At 34.0% G+C, this 14,845-nt stretch overlaps 1 protein-coding gene across 1 annotated transcript in view; it reads left to right on the top strand.

Annotated features, from left to right (window-relative positions):
- The window catches only part of MGAT4C (MGAT4 family member C), a 900,286-nt gene that overhangs the window by 16,809 nt on the left and 868,632 nt on the right, over positions 1-14,845 (top strand). The window lies entirely within an intron of this gene.

Genomic DNA, 14,845 nt, shown 5'->3' with positions numbered 1-14,845 from the left:
GCTGGGTTGTATGTTTAGCAAACAGCCTAATGGTAATAAGTGCTTAACAAATATTTTATTCATTCAATTAATACAATTTATTACATTACCTTATTGTATTTAAACCTCTTCATTTCAGAGAAGTGTGTTTTATAGGTACCACTTTGTAACTTATCTAGTGTTTGGTATCTATTGTTTCTACATAAATATGGAGGAAATATGGAGGACTTACATATTTATAAGTTATAAACTTATACTTTATAACTTAAGATATACATTTATAATTTATGAATCTAACCCACCTTCTTATAAAATAGAGATTCTATATCCTAAGAGCTTACCTTTATTTTTAATTATTAAACATCCACCAAAAGACATATATTGTGTTTTCTTAGGTACAAGGGTGAGTGTGAAGATTTATCTCAATTAATTATTTTCCCAAATTTGAACTGGATACAGGAGTTTCAAGAAAGGCAATCAAAACCTATTGAATAATAAATATATGCGTATATTGTAAGAGGCTCAATTGCATCTGTGTTTCTATCTGTAGATTACAATTTCATACTAGAAATTACATACAAATGATGACTATAGAGACAATTTAGTTACGTTATTTGTACTACTTAATTGTGGATGATACTAGTTATTTACTTCATTAATTATTCATGTCTGTTAGACATAGCAGTTAAAATCTTGCAGGATGAAGCAGCTTCATCTCAGGTACTCCAGAGAACTTCTAGAAACTTGGGATATCTCACAACCATTCTGTAATTTAAGAGTGTTTGTAATGATTCCAATGTTTATGAATCTAAATGATTTCTTTATGCTTTTAGTAAAACTAATTCAAATCAACAAATATTTAATACATACTAAGCCTTTAAACATATAAAATAGGATAATCTCAGCCTTTCTGGAAGGAGCTAGACATATAAGAAGATAATTGAAAAATATTTGGTAGTACAGACATATAAATAAGCATCGGCACAAATGGAACACACGGTCAGGAAAACAACTCAGCCTTTAGGAGAGTGGCTTAAGGGAAGTTTCCTTGTATAGATAATGGTGAGCTTGTGCCATATTTCTTTGAAATAGCAACCTCACTTCTAAAGTTTCAATCTAAGAAGATACACAGATACAAAAAGATATATGTCTAAGTAGCTTTATTGATACACTTTAACAAAAGCTTTGTAATCAACTGCATTTTTACTAGTATAATGAAAGTTAAATACATTATGTACTTAATACATCTTGAATAATATGCAGTAATGAAAGCTGATGATTTAAGCCTATATTTATTAAAGGGGAATATTTTCCATCATTTTGTTGGGAGAAAACAGCAGATCACATAATAGTATGTGAGACACCAATTATGTAAAGTGGACTAACAATAAAATGCTGCCCCTCTATGTCCTGTAATTTCTGATTATTTTTTAATTCTCTTTTGTTGTAGTGACATTTTTCAAGTTTTATTGATTGGCTCAAATCCAAAACAGTTATCAAATGCTTAAGAATAATCCTTTAAAAAACACAAAGAATTCTCTAACACTCATCCAAGTAACTAAAAGCAGTATGTTAAAGAACATTGAAATCCTTGCTAATAATTACAGGTAAATTTATATAAATAGAGACTTTTATTTTATAACTTAATTAAAACTTATTAATAAGGCAGATCTAAAATAATTGTAATAATTTTCTAGAAACACTGAATTCTATTGCCAACATTATGAGAAAAGGATTTCAATTTTGCCAAAGTGATCTAAAAAATTGCATACTTAAAGAGAGTCAAATTCTAATCTTTTTACTATAAGTGAATAAGTAATCTAATTTTCTTATTTATTTCTTATTTTAATTCATTTGTAAGATAGGAATATTATATTTGTTTTATAATTTTCTTACACATTATTTTGCGGCTGTGAAAATTTCATGCAAATGAGCATATCATAAAAGGTGAATAAGAACATATCATTGCATATTATAGTATTTTTAAAATTTCTTCATTAGTGTTCAAATAACTAATATTAAAATGTCTTGAAATTTGCTTTATGGTAAATACTACCAAGAAAGTTGAATTAATTTTTTCATCAAGTAACATTGAAGGCAATGTAAACTAAAAATATGACATGCTCAAAACATTGACATTTCTTACTAAGATATAGTTTAAAATTTATATACCATAGGTTAAGTTTAATACAAGGTATTTTTTCACTAAGAAATATCTAATTTTACATTTTAAATCTTCTTTTAACATTTTTATTATATTTTAGATTTTTAAGCATCGAACACAGTATTTTTTTAAGCATCCAACACAGTATTATCGACTGTAAGTACAATGTTGTGCATCTGATATATGGAACTGATACATCTCTCTTAATCCATTGATTAGTAACTCCCCATTTCCCCTTCCCAATAGTCCCCGGCAATCACTATTTAACCCTTAATTTTATGAATTTGACACTTTTAGATACCTCATGTAAATACAATCATGCAGCACTTGTCTTGATGTGATTGGCTTACTGCACTTCGCATAGTGTACTGAAGAGTCATCCATGTTGCCACATACTGTATAAATTCCTTTTTAAGGCTGAATAATATTTTGGTCTGTCTACATCACATTTTCTCCACTTATCTGTTGATGAATATTTATTTTTCACATCTTGGCTACTGTGAATAGTGCTTTAATTAACATGTGAGTCCTAATATCTCTTTCAGATCCTTATTTCAATTTTTTTTCAGTAACTTCCCCAAAGTGGGACTGCTGGATCATGTAATAGTCATATTTTTAATTTTGGGGGTAACCTCTATACTATTTTTTCATAGCAGTTGTGCCATTTGCATTTTCACTAAGAGTTTTGAAGGGTTCCAACTACACATCCTCATCAACACTTGTCTCTTTTTTTTTTTTTTTTTTTTTTTTTTTTTTTTTTTTTTTTTAATAATAGCCATCCTTAAAGGTGTGAAGTGATGTCTCATTGGGGTCTTTATTTGTAGTTGCCTGATGATTAGTGACATTGAGTCTTTGGCCATTAATATTGAGTGACATTGGACATTTCTATATTGCGTTTAGAGATATGTCCATTTAAGTGCTTAGCTCCTTTCTATTTGGGTTTTAATTTTTTTGCTACTGAATTGTAGGCATTTCTATATATGTTGGAAATTAATCCCTTATCAAATATGTGATTTAAAACATATTTTCTCCCATTGTGTAGGTTGCTTTTTCACTTCATTGATTGTTTCCTTTACCATATGGAGACTTTTTAAAAATGTAGTCCCACTTGTTTATTTTTATTTTTCTGCCTGTGCTTTTAGTGTCATATCCATAAAATAGTTGCCAAGACTAAAGTCATAAAACCATCCTGTACATTTTATTTAAGAGTTTTATTGTTTCATGCCTCACATTTAAATCTTTAATACTGTATAATACAGGCCAAATTTTATTATTTTACATGTGAATATCCAGTTGTCCCAATACCATTTGTTGGAGAGACTGTCCTTCTCTCACTTTATATTCTTGGCAACCCTGCAAATGACCTGTTGATAGTATATGTGTAGATTTATTTTTGCACTCTCAATTCTATTTCATTGATATATGGGCCTGTCTTTATGCCAGTAATATACTGTTTTGATTACCATAGCTTTGTAAAATATTTTGAATCAGGAAATAGAATGCTTCCAGCTTTGCGCTTGTATTCAAGATTGATTTGCCTATTCATAATTGTGTGGTTCCATATAATTTGTATACTATCTTTTCATATCTGTAAAAAATGCCATTGGGATTTTAATAGGGATTGCATTAAATCTGTATATCACTTTAGGGTGGTACAAACATTCAAAAAAATACTGTCTGCCAATTAATGAACATGGTAGTCTTTTCATTTGTTTGCACTTGCTATAGATTCTGTCATCAATGTGTTGCAATTTTCAGTATGCAAGTCTTTCAGCTTCTTAATGAAATAAATTCATTAAATTTATGTATAAAGAAATTAATATTATCAATATTATTGACACTAATATAATACATATTAAATTTATGCCTAAATATTTATTGTTTTTGTAGGTATCATAAAAATTTTCCAATAAAGAAATAACTTTTATGCTTTTTATCTTAATTTTTCCTAAATGTATTTGACCACAGTATATATTTATCACACACCACTTATTGACTGCCTCTGAAACTACTATTTTGCATTGAATAATTTAGGAAAAATCTACTATTATAGGTTTCTAGAGAAAGAATAAATTATGTACAATTTGCAGTATAGTTTTTTCTTTTTTGCATTTGGGTCCTTAGAAGACTGAAAATCTATGCAGTTGGCAGGAATTTGATTACATATACCAACCTATACTACAACACAGTTTAGCAAAAAGTAAGATTCATATCATATGAACCACTTACTAGCTGTGAGGGCTTAGGCAAGTTATTTTAGCTTCGGTTTTTTTATTTCTCATTTTAAATAACTGATGATGATACTTAAGAAACTGAAATACAATAATTGACTTCTTTAATGTAAATCTCTTATTTCAATGACTGCCATGTGGAAAGTACTAAATAAAAACATGCAATTTCCTTATCTATTTAGAAAAAAGAAAATTACTATAAATCTTGCATTTTTGTTTTTCACAGTGGTTATACCATTTTGCATTTGCAAAAGGAATGTGTGAGATCATATACCCATCTCTGACTTTAAGATTTTTAAGTTGTCACCTTGCTAGTGGGTATATAGTTGTGATTTAAATTTGCATTTTGGTAGTCAGAATTTATTCATTTGCTTATTTACCATTCATATAACTATTCTAGTGAAGTGGTTATTTAAATATTTTGTCCATTCATTAAGAATGTTGTTTGACTTCATGTTATTCTTGAGTTCTAAAAGTTCATTACTGAAGTTCTTTATCATATGTGTTTCTGTTCTAGCACTTGAGACGACCAAGGAAATCCAATTGTCCTTGCTCTTAAGAAAGTACTATTGTCAAGCAAGGGACCAGAAACTGTGGGTAATAGTACTTTCTTAAGAGAGCAAGGACAATTGGATTTCCCTTGTCATCTCAAGAGCTAGAACAGAAACACATATGATAAAGAACTTCAGTAATGAAGTCTTAGAACTCAAGAGTAAGAATAACATGAAGTGTTTCCTTAATAAAGACTGTTACCTAACATATATACATATACATATAAAAGAAAGTACTATTGTCATTTTTTGTTTAGAAGCTTCAAAATGTTTTATTTGAGTTTATTTTTTCCCTATTGAATGTCTACCTGTGGATTTATTCCACACCAGAGCTGTTGTGCTTCTTGAACTTGAATAGACAAAAATTCTATCAATTCTAGAATCACCTTCATTATCTATTTAACTCTCTCCACTTTGTCTAATTCTTTATTGTTAGACATCTTACTACAGTTTCCATGCTTCTAACAATTCACTCTGATTTTCTATTACCTTATTCCTCTCTGCTTCTTTATAATTATTGACTAGTTCACAAATTATCTTTTAATCTGTGTAAAAGAATGGTTTCACCCGTTCACTGATTTTTAATGTCTTTTTAATTTCTTCATGTTATCTAACTTTTCGTTATATTTGTTCTGATTTGTTATTTTATAAATTTGCTTATTTTTAAGACATATTTTTTAATGTTCTTGATGAGTAATATTCTGTTATCGGTCTTGGAAATGCTAATTCTAGTGCGTTTTGAATTCGTGATGGAAATTATGTCTTATGTTGCATAACTTAAAGAGTGCATTTTTATTGGCACATTTCTCCCCTGCATAAATTTCATTCGGTTGCAGTTGTGGCAATATCTGGTCAAAGTAGTTTTACATTAATTTATTTATTAGAGCTTTTGTTGTTAATATTCATTTCTCACCTTCTGTGAGTAGGGTACTAGGTTTATAATTCTTCAGGTAAGTTATATTTATTTATTGTCTTGCTTGTTTTTTAAAAGAAGAATTATTGCGGGGCCACTTTTGGGAGGGGCCAGTTCAAATTCCTGCTTTAGACAGTTTAAAAGGGCCACACTGTATCCTACTGTACAGATTAAAATCAAAGCCAATGGCATATTAAGATATATTTCCTCTCTCAAAATCTTTGCAACAGGTACTACTGTGATTTTCAGTATGGGCTTTATCTCTGCCACAGAAATATTTCTATTAATTTTCTGAGCAGGCAAACTTTGGAAAAGAAATCATTGTCAAGGATAAAAATGGACATTTATAAATTATGGAAGGAGAAATTCACTGTGAATATAAAATGATTCTGAACTTTAATATTTATAACAACAAAGCTTCAAAATATTGACCAAACTAGTATGCCTATTTCTCAATAAATGCTAGATTAACCAGAAAGAACAATTTTTAAAACCATAGAAAAAAAATAAGTGAAATAAATTGATGTATAAGCTTGATTTAATAGACTTTTGTCTGTACCCAACAGATGTAGAAGAATACACATGGAACATTCATCCAAATAGGAGGAACCAAAGCAAGTCTCCACATTACTAAAGATATCAAGATAAATAAAATAAAATGTAAAAAGAGACAATGAAAATACAAAAAGAAACAATGAAAAAACACAATTTAAAAAAAATTTTGGATTATGTTAAAATAATTAACAATTTAAATATATCTATCAAAAGTGAAGTAAACATGAATTAAAAATATGTAGAACTGAATGACAAAAGTATTAAATTCAACAATTGTGTTGTATGAATACTGTATAAATTAAAATGTATATTCTATATTTGACATATGAAAAAAGAATGTTTGAAAATAAGAATGCTTGAATATTAATGTAAAATGTATAATTCAATGCGTTAATAATAGGAAGGCAACTGAATACACTGAAAGAAAGAAAAAAAGATGCATGAGAATGTAAAAGAAAAATCAAGAAACCAAAAATGAAAGCAGTATATTATACATTAAAATAAGTGTAACAAAATAAGAAATAAAGTCATATCAAATTATTGGTGATATTTGATTATACAATAATAACATGGTGAGAAATAATAAAAGAATTAAAAATAAAAATAAGCAAAATAAATGATAACCCCTGATTAGTTCCACCAAGACAAAATGTTTGGTACTAAAACAAAAGTGAAAAATGATTGCTAACAACAGATACTGGAGGGGCACATCCACTCGATATACACACACACACACATTAACACACACAAAAAAATACAAAACCCACTGCTGTTCTAGAAAAATTTTTAGTGGCACATGTTAGCAAACTCTCATATAAAAGATAATTTTTTTCTTTTCTTTTCTTTCTTTTTTTTTTTTTTTTTTTTTTTTTTTTTGAGACGGAGTCTTGCTCTGTCGCTCAGGCTGGAGTGCGGTGGCCGGATCTCAGATCACTGCAAGCTCCGCCTCCCGGGTTCCCGTCATTCTCCTGCCTCAGCCTCCCGGGTAGCTGGGACTACAGGCGCCCACCACCTCGCCCGGCTAGTTTTTTGTATTTTTTTAGTAGAGACGGGGTTTCACCGGGTTAGCCAGGATGGTCTCGATCTCCTGCCCTCATGATCCGCCCTTCTCGGCCTCCCAAAGTGCTGGGATTACAGGCTTGAGCCACCGCGCCCAGCTATTTTTTTCTTATCTAAAAATTTTTTTAACGAGAATGTACTAAAAATGATAAATTTCTAGAACACTTAATTTTGCTGGTATATAACCTTCATATCAAAACTTGTTTAGGTCAGTGTGAGAAAGATTGAAGGTTAATGACATTTTCAAACATTAAAAAAATTTGAAACCTATACCAGCAATGTATACATAAAAATAAAACATTGTGATAAAATATATGTTTTCTCAGAAATTAAGGGATAGTTTACCATCTACTAATTTAAACAAGCTTGTAACATATTTTTAGAAAGTTATAAGCAGATGCACAAAGTTTATTTGGTCAATATTGACACAAAATTATAAAAAGAAAATAAAAACATAGAAATCAGTTCTTTGTAACTTACAGATAGAAGAGATATGAAAGACAAATTCATTTACCTGATAAGAACATCTAACAAAAATCTGCAAAAATATATCATGTTTCATCATACAATCTTAGAAGCAGGCCCTTTAAAATTAAGATCAACAAATTTTCTATTCAAAATTGTATTGGGGGACATGTTCAGGAAAACAAAATAAAGAATAAAGATCAGAGAAACAATAACATTGAATTTAAATTTTTATTTTGTTTCTTTTTTCTCATCCTTATGTTTTTTTTAATAAGGTATTAGCATACAAGTGGTATTTGGTTACATATGAGTAAGTTCTTCTTCTTATTATTATTATTATACTTTAAGTTCTAGGGTACATGTGCATAACGTGCAGGTTTGTTACATATGTATACTTGTGCCATGTTGGTGTGCTGCACCCATCAACTCGTCAGCACCCATCAATTCGTCATTTATATCAGGTATAACTCCCAATGCAATCCCTCCCCCCCCCATGATAGGCCCCGATGTGTGATGTTCCCCTTCCTGAGTCCAAGTGATGTCATTGTTCAGTTCCCTCCTATGAGTGAGAACATGCGGTGTTTGGTTGTCTGTTCTTGTGATAGTTTGCTAAGAATGATGGTATCCAGCTGCATCCATGTCCCTACAAAGGATGCAAACTCATCCTTTTTAATGGCTGCATAATATTCCATGGTGTATATGTGTCACATTTTCTTAATCCAGTCTGTCACAGATAGACATTTGGGTTGATTCCAAGTCTTTGCTATTGTGAATAGTGCCGCAATAAACATACGTGTGTATGTGTCTTTATAGCAGCATGATTTATAATCCTTTGGGTATATACCCAGTAGTGGGATGGCTGGGTCATATGGTACATCTAGTTCTAGATCCTTGAGGAATTTCCATACTGTTTTCCATAAAGGTTGAACTAGTTTACAATCCCACCAACAGTGTAAAAGTGTTCCTATTTCTCCACATCCTCTCCAGCTCCTGTTGTTTCCTGACTTTTTAATGATTGCCATTCTAACTGGTGTGAGATGGTATCTCATTGTGCTTTTGATTTGCATTTCTCTGATGGCCAGTGATGATGAGCATTTTTTCATGTGTCTGTTGGCTGTATGAATGTCTTCTTTTGAGAAATGTCTGTTCATATCCTTTGCCCACTTTTTGACGGGGTTGTTTTTTTCTTGTAAATTTGTTTGAGTTCTTTGTAGGTTCTGGATATTAGTCCTTTGTCAGATGAGTAGATTGCAACAATTTTCTCCCATTCTGTAGGTTGCCTGTTCTTTCTGATGGTAGTTTCTTTGGCTGTGCAGAAGCTCTTTAGTTTAATTAGATCCCATTTGTCAATTTTGGCTTTTGCTGCCATTGCTTTTGGTGTTTTAGACATGAAGTCCTTGCCCATGCCTATGTCCTGAATGGCATTACCTAGGTTTTCTTCTAGGTTTTTTATGGTATTAGGTCTAACATTTAAGTCTCTAATCCATCTTGAATTAATTTTCGTATAAGGAGTAAGGAAAGGATCCAGTTTCAGCTTTCTACTTATGGCTAGCCAATTTTCCCAGCACCATTTATTAAATAGGGAATCCTTTCCCCATTTCTTGTTTCTCTCAGGTTTGTCAAAGATCAGATGGCTGTAGATGTGTGGTATTATTTCTGAGGACTCTGTTCTGTTCCATTGGTCTATAGCTCTGTTTTGGTACCAGTACCATGCTGTTTTGGTTACTGTAGCCTTGTAGTATAGTTTGAAGTCAGGTAGCGTGATGCCTCCAGCTTTGCTCTTATGACTTAGGATTGTCTTGGCAATGCGGGCTCTTTTTTGGTTCCATACGAACTTTAAAGCCGTTTTTTCCAGTTCTGTGAAGAAACTCATTGGTAGCTTGATGGGGATGGCATTGAATCTATAAATAACCTTGGGCAGTATGGCCATTTTCACGATATTGATTCTTCCTATCCATGAGCATGGTATGTTCTTCCATTTGTTAGTGTCCTCTTTTATTTCACTGAGCAGTGGTTTGTAGTTCTCCTTGAAGAGGTCCTTTACATCCCTTGTAAGTTGGCTTCCTAGGTATTTTATTCTCTTTGAAGCAATTGTGAATGGAAGTTCATTCCTGATTTGGCTCTCTGTCTGTTACTGGTGTATAAGAATGCTTGTGATTTTTGCACATTAATTTTGTATCCTGAGACTTTGCTGACGTTGCTTATCAGCTTAAGGAGATTTTGGGCTGAGACAATGGGGTTTTCTAAATATACAATCATGTCATCTGCAAACAGGGACAATTTGACTTCTTCCTTTCCTAACTGGATACCCTTTATTTCTTTCTCTTGCCTGATTGCCCTAGCCAGAACTTCCAACACTATGTTGAATACGAGTGGTGACAGAGGGCATCCCTGTCTTGTGCCAGTTTTCAAAGGGAATGTTTCCAGTTTTTGCCCATTCAGTATGATATTGGCTGTGGGTTTGTCATAAATAGCTCTTATTATTTTGAGATATGTTCCATCAATACCGAATTTATTGAGCATTTTTAGCATGAAGGGCTGTTGAATTTTGTCAAAAGCCTTTTCTGCATCTATTGAGATAATCATATGGTTCTTGTCTTTGGTTCTGTTTATATGCTGGATTATGTTTATTGATTTGCATTTGTTGAAACAGCCTTGCATCCCAGGGATGAAGCCCACTTGATCATGGTGGATAAGCTTTTTGATGTGCTGCTGAATCCGGTTTGCCAGTATTTTATTGAGAATTTTTGCATCGATGTTCATCAGGGATATTGGTCTAAAATTTTCTTTTTTTGTTGTGTCTCTGCCAGGCTTTGGTATCAGGATGATGTTTGCCTCATAAAATGAGTTAGGGAGGATTCCCTCTTTTTCTATTGATTGGAATCGTTTCAGAAGGAATGGTACCAGCTCCTCCTTGTACCTCTGGTAGAATTCAGCTGTGAATCCATCTGGTCCTGGACTTTTTTTGATTGGTAGGCTATTAATTATTGCCTCAATTTCAGAGCCTGCTATTGGTCTATTCAGGGATTCAACTTCTTCCTGGTTTAGTCTTCGGAGAGTGTAAGTGTCCAGGAAATTATCCATTTCTTCTAGATTTTCTAGTTGATTTTCGTAGAGGTGTTTATGGTATTCTCTGACGGTAGTTTGTATTTCTGTGGGGTCGGTGGTGATATCCCCTTTATCATTTTTTATTGCGTCTATTTGATTCCTCTCTCTTTTCTTCTTTATTAGTCTTGCTAGCGGTCTGTCAATTTTGTTGATCTTTTCAAAAAACCAACTCCTGGATTCATTGATTTTTTGGAGGGTTTTTTATGTCTCTATCTCCTTCAGTTCTGCTCTGATCTTAGTTATTTCTTGCCTTCTGCTAGCTTTTGAATGTGTTTGCTCTTGCTTCTCCAGTTCTTTTAATTGTGATGTTAGAGTGTCGATTTTAGATCTTTCCAGCTTTCTCTTGTAGGCATTTAGTGCTATGAATTTCCCTCTACACACTGCTTTAAATGTGTCCCAGAGATTCTGGTATGTTGTATCTTTGTTCTCATTGGTTTCAAAGAACATCTTTATTTCTGCCTTCATTTCGTTATGTACCCAGTAATCATTCAGGAGCAGGTTGTTCAGTTTCCATGTAGTTGAGTGGTTTTGATTGAGTTTCTTAGTCCTGAGTTCTAGTTTGATTGCACTGTGGTCTGAGAGACAGTTTGTTATAATTTCTGTTCTTTTACATTTGCTGAGGAGTCCTTTACTTCCAATTATGTGGTCAATTTTGGAATAAGTGCAATGTGGTGCTGAGAAGAATGTATATTCTGTTGCTTTGGGGTGGAGAGTTCTATAGATGTCTATTAGTTCCGCTTGGTGCAGAGATGAGTTCAATTCCTGGATATCCTTGTTAACTTTCTGTCTCGTTGATCTGTCTAATGTTGACAGTGGAGTGTTGAAGTCTCCCATTATTACTGTATGGGAGTCTAAGTCTCTTTGTAAGTCTCTAAGGACTTGCTTTATGAATCTGGGTGCTCCTGTATTGGGTGCATATATATTTAGGATAGTTAGCTCTTCCTGATGAATTGATCCCTTTACCATTATGTAATGGCCTTCTTTATCTCTTTTGATCTTTGATGGTTTAAAGTCTGTTTTATCAGAGGCTAGGATTGCAACCCCTGCTTTTTTTTTGTTCTCCATTTGCTTGGTAGATCTTCCTCCATCCCTTTATTTTGAGCTTATGTATGTCTCTGCATGTGAGATGGGTCTTCTGAATACAGCAGACTGATGGGTCTTGACTCTTTATCCAGTTTGCCAGTCTGTGTCTTTTAATTGGAGCATTTAGTCCATTAACATTTAAGGTTAATATTGTTATGTGTGAACTTGATCCTGCCATTATGATATTAACTGGTTATTTTGCTTGTTAGTTGATGCAGTTTCTTCCTAGCCTTGATGGTTTTACATTTTGGCATGTTTTTGCAATGGCTGCTACCGGTCGTTCCTTTCCATGTTTAGGGCTTCCTTCAGGGTCTCTTGTAAGGCAGGCCTGGTGGTGACAAAATCTCTAAGCATTTGCTTATCTTACAGGATTTTATTTCTCCTTCACTTATGAAACTTAGTTTGTCTGGATATGAAATTCTGGGTTTAAAATTCTTTTCTTTAAGAATGTTGAATATTGGCCCCCACTCTCTTCTGGCTTGTAGAGTTTCTGCCGAGAGGTCTGCTGTTAGTCTGATGGGCTTCCCTTTGTGGGTAACCTGACCTTTCTCTCTGGCTGCCCTTAAGATTTTTTCCTTCATTTCAACTTTGGTCAATCTGGCAATTATGTGTCTTGGAGTTGCTCTTCTGGAGGAGTATCTTTGTGGTGTTCTCTGTATTTCCTGAATTTGAATGTTGGCCTGCCCAACTAGGTTGGGGAAGTTCTCCTGGATGATATCCTGAAGAGTGTTTTCCAACTTGGTTCCATTTTCCTCCTCACTTTCAGGCACCCCAATCAGACGTAGATTTGGTCTTTTTACATAATCCCATACTTCTTGCAGGCTTTGTTCATTTCTTTTTCTTCTTTTTTCTTTTGGTTTCTCTTCTCACTTCATTTCATTCATTTGATCCTCAATCGCTGATACTCTTTCTTCCAGTTGATCGAGTCGGTTACTGAAGCTTGTGCATTTGTCATGTATTTCTCGTGTCATGGTTTTCATCTCTGTCATTTCATTTATGACCTTCTCTGCATTAATTATTCTGGCTATCAATTCTTCCACTCTTTTTTCAAGATTTTTAGTTTCTTTGCGCTGGGTACGTAATTCCTCCTTTAGCTCTGAGAAGTTTGATGGACTGAAGCCTTCTTCTCTCATTTCGTCAAAGTCATTCTCTGACCAGCTTTGATCCGTTGCTGGCGATGAGCTGCGCTCCTTTACAGGGGGAGATGTGCTCTTATTTTTTGAATTTGCAGCTTTTCTGCCCTGCTTCTTCCCCATCTTTGTGGTTTTATCTGCCTCTGGTCTTTGATGATAGTGACGTACTGATGGGGTTTTGGTATAGGTGTTCATCCTGTTTGATTGTTTTCCTTCTAATAGTCAGGACCCTCAGCTGTAGGTCTGTTTCGAGATTGCTTGAGGTCCACTCCAGACCCTGTTTGCCTGGGTATCAGCAGCAGAGGTTGCAGAAGATAGAATATTGCTGAACAGCTAGTGTACCTGTCTGATTCTTACTTTGGAAGCTTCCTCTCAGGGGTGTACTCCACCCTGTGAGGTGTGGGGTGTCAGACTGCCCCTAGTGGGGGATGTGTCCCAGTTAGGCTACTCAGGGGTCAGGGACCCACTTGAGCAGGCAGTCTGTCTGTTCTCAGATCTCAACCTCCGTGTGGGGAGATCCACTGCTCTCTTCAAAGCTGTCAGACAGAGTCGTTTGCGTCTGCACAGGCCTCTGCTGCTTCCCCTTTTGTTGTTTAGCTGTGCCCTGTCCCCAGAGGTGGAGTCTCAGTTGAAAATGCAGAAATCACCGGTCTTCTGTGTCGCTCGCGCTGGGAGTTGGAGACTGGAACTGTTCCTAATCGGCCATCTTGCTCTGCCCCTCCACATGAGTGAGTTCTTAAATGGTGATTGGTGAGATTTTGCTGCACTCATCACCTGAGCAGCATATTCTGCACCATATTTGTATTCTTTTTCCCCCGCCCCCCTGGCTCTTCCCCCCAAGTTCATTGTATAATTCTTATGCCTTTGTGTTCTCATAGCTTAGCTCTCACAAATCAGTGAGAACATACGATGTTTGGTTTTCCATTCTCGAGTTACTTAACTTAGAATAATAGTCTCCAATCCCATCCAGATCACTGCAAATGCTATTAATTCATTCCTTTTTATGGCTGCATAGTATTCCATCATATAATATAAATTATATATCTTTCCACTTGGTGATTGAGTTGGTTCCACGATTTTGCTATTGTGAATTGTGTAACTATAAGCATATGTGTACATGTATTCTTTTTTTTTTTTTTTTTTGAATAATGACTTACTGTCTTCTGGGTAGATATCCAGTATTGGGATTGCTGGATCAAATGGTAGTTCTACTTTTAGTTCTTTAAGGAATTGCCACACTGTTTTCCATAGTGGCTGTATTACTTTATATTCTCACCAGCAGTGTAGAAGTGTTCCCTGTGCACACATCCATGCCACTGTCTAGTTTTTTTGATTTTTTGATTATGGTCATTCTTACAGGAAGAAGGCAGTATTGCATTGTGGTTTTGATTTGCATTTCCCTGATCATTAGTGATGTTGCGCATTTTTTCATGTTTGTTGGCAATTTGTCTATCTTCTTTTGAGAATTGTCTTTTTATGTCTTTAGCACACTTTTTGATGGGATGGTTTGTTTTTGTCTTACTGATTTGTTTGAGTTCATTATAGATTCTGGAGGAAGTCAAACTGTATCTATTTGCTGGCAATATGATCGCTACCTTGAAAAT

The sequence above is a fragment of the Rhinopithecus roxellana genome, chromosome 10 (assembly GCF_007565055.1).
Source record: "Rhinopithecus roxellana isolate Shanxi Qingling chromosome 10, ASM756505v1, whole genome shotgun sequence".
NCBI classification, from domain to species: Eukaryota; Metazoa; Chordata; class Mammalia; order Primates; family Cercopithecidae; genus Rhinopithecus; species Rhinopithecus roxellana.
Note: the sequence above shows the minus strand (reverse complement) of the source record. Positions and strands in the feature narration are given on the sequence as shown.